Source organism: Aplysia californica, unplaced genomic scaffold, assembly GCF_000002075.1.
Source record: "Aplysia californica isolate F4 #8 unplaced genomic scaffold, AplCal3.0 scaffold00004, whole genome shotgun sequence".
In the NCBI taxonomy this organism is placed as follows: domain Eukaryota; kingdom Metazoa; phylum Mollusca; class Gastropoda; order Aplysiida; family Aplysiidae; genus Aplysia; species Aplysia californica.
Window position 1 is genome coordinate 1,417,694 of NW_004797274.1, and position 2,783 is coordinate 1,420,476.

Sequence of the window (2,783 nt, forward strand, 5' to 3'; positions counted from 1 at the left end):
ATATATATATATAAATTCAATATATTATATATATATATACAAATAATATCTATCTATCTATCTATATCAACATATATAATATACATATATAAATATATATATATATATATATATATATATATATATATATATATATATATATATATATATATATATATATTATAGCCGGTGTCGCTTCTAATACATTTGCAATTTATCTATAGTTCTATAATGTAATTTGCGTTCGGATATCCACAAAACGGCACATATGGTGGAAAGCTTAAACACTTAAACACTACACCCATAAGAAGTGAGTTCAAATCCTTTTATTATCGGGTGTTTCCATCTGGACGTCATATCCCTCTCCACTCAGTTTGGCCGTGACGGGTTGGGACGAACCAGTAAGCTTCCTATATTTTTATCTAAATTGCGTCGATAGCGGTGTAAAACACTTGCACAAATTGTTCCTAAGATACCCAATAATGCACAGTAAAGAAGTACATGAAAGCCTTTACAAATTCAGATCGCATCGTCTTAATTTTGTCTCTTTGAATGGCCACGACTTCTGATAGCCTAGCATCAGTGTGGATATGTGTGTGGGGGTTGGGGTGTGGTTGGGGTATACAGTATAATGCGCCATCATCAATCAATTTGGTGGTCACGCAAAGGATTCTGTTACATTTTACGAGCGCGACGAAGAGCGTATCTGTCTCACCGTAGACGCCGGCAGGGGTAAAAGAGATGATTTAGGAAGTGCAAGCAAAGGGTCCGCAACTCTCTCGTTTGTGCCGGCGGGGGCGGTGACGGCGCAGACCACAGACCACAAAACCACGGCAGCAGGCAGACGTCTGGCCTGGCGCGCGCTACGACGGGAAGAGCCCAGGGGCTACGTATGTGGTGAGAGAGAGAGAGAGAGAGAGAGAGAGAGAGAGAGAGAGAGAGAGAGAGAGAGAGAGAGAGAGTACGTTAGAGGGAGGGAAGAGAGAGAAAAGAGAGAGAGATGAGAGAGAGAAAGACACCAGAAAACGAGGGAGATAGAGAGAGAGAGAGAGAGAGAGAGAGAGAGAGAGAGAGAGAGAGAGAGAGAGAGAGAGAGAGAGAGAGGTGGGGGGGGGGGGAAGAAACAAACGAGTCGCGTGGCTGGTATAAAATGTTCCCTCACTCACCCGCACACTCGTTCGTTCACCGACTATATGCATCCTTCGCTCAGGAATTACTATGCTCAACTGCACGGTAAGAACGCTCTTGGGGAACACAAAAAAAAAGTAAACAAACGCTCGTGGTAGGGTCAGGTGTTGTCGTTCGCTAATTAGAATTTTGCACTTCTTTCAAATTAGTTAAGACTGTTTTAAGATGATGGACTTCTACGTAGGGGACGGTGCTACAAGTTTTGAAACAAAGCAAAAAATAGTATTAGTAACTTAAAGGATAGTGTTTATCGCCGATAAATCTTTAAAGTAGGAAAGACAATGATTAGTGTTTATTACCTATTGCTCCTAAGTAAGAGAAAACGTAACCTGAAAAGATTCGATAAAATAGAATGTGAAAGATTCGAAACGTGTTTCCCGTACCGAAGTAACAACCTAAAGTTTATGTTAAATATTGGGAAGTTTAGAATCCGTTATATTTTTCACATGACAGTTATTGGGATGAAATAGCATGCATTAGACAACAGATTTGTTGCAACTAATTAGACAATTTGAAAAGCATCGGTCAACTTTCTATAATTCTTTACTATGGATGGAATTTATTAGTTTGGTTGTTTGTTTGTTTGTTGTTTTTTTAAAAATTGTATTTCTTTTTTTTTGGTCTCTGTAAATGGTTTACTTTCATCATTTTGTTACAAACCTACCATTCTCCCCCCTCCCCCCCCCCTCTCTCTCTCGCTCTCTCTCTCTCTCACTCTCTCTCTCTCTCACTCTCTCTCTCTTCTTAAATCTCTCAAAAAATCGTATATATTCACAGGACGGAAACATCTAGTGTTGGTTGTGTAATTTTCTGAAAAATGTAACAGTGGTTCTGGATGTTGTTTCTACGGGTATGGATAGCTAGCAGCCTCTTTCCGTGAAAAAGAAAAAAGTCATGGTAGTCGTTTCAAGCAATGAGTTTCGATCCTAGTTTCGGCTTATTCAATTATTATTCCGACCTGTTTCAAGGGAGTGTGGGGAGGTCGACCCCGGGAACATACCATAAATTCCTTAGACGAACATTTTGAATTATTATATATATATATATTATATATTATATTTACCTGTACATCTTTGGAGGGAGTGGTTGTGTTTTAGCGAAATAGAGTAATTTTGGGCATTGTGTGTGTATGTATGTATGTGTGTGTGTATGTGTGTGTGTATGTGTGTTTGTGTGTGTGTGTGTGTGTGTGTGTGTGTGTGTGTGTGTGTGTGTGTGTGTGTGTGTGCGTGTGACTGTGAAACAAGCACTTAAAACGGAGCCGGCTAGAAGTATATCTCTCGTAATGAAACGAAAATTAGATTACTACAAAAATATTCTGAAACACTAGACATCGGACGCTCTTCTTACCAGCCAAATGAAAACTCTATTTATCTATTTATTTCTGTTTGGATTTGTATCATTACAATCGCTTCCATAACCTTGTTCATCGGGGAAAGGAAGATTGGTGGGGGGGGGGGGGGGCGGGGGGGGGGAGAAAAACTTCTCCCCCCGCCCTCTCGTATATTTATTAATAAATACGAAATCCCGCAAGCGGAAGGGTCCTCAGAGAAATATAAAAATTACGGGTTTCGTGGAACCACGGGGCGGTGAATATAGACAAAAAAAAAAAGAAG

General features: G+C 39.8%; 1 protein-coding gene across 1 annotated transcript in view; it reads left to right on the plus strand.

The window, feature by feature from the left end:
- The first annotated feature begins 1,113 nt into the window (after window positions 1-1,113).
- LOC101847622 (protein rolling stone) overlaps window positions 1,114-2,783 on the plus strand; it is a 64,051-nt gene continuing 62,381 nt past the window's right edge. The window contains exon 1 of the mRNA XM_005089220.3: window positions 1,114-1,212. The gene's annotated coding sequence lies outside the window, so the exon portion shown is untranslated. The remainder of the gene's footprint in view (window positions 1,213-2,783) is intronic.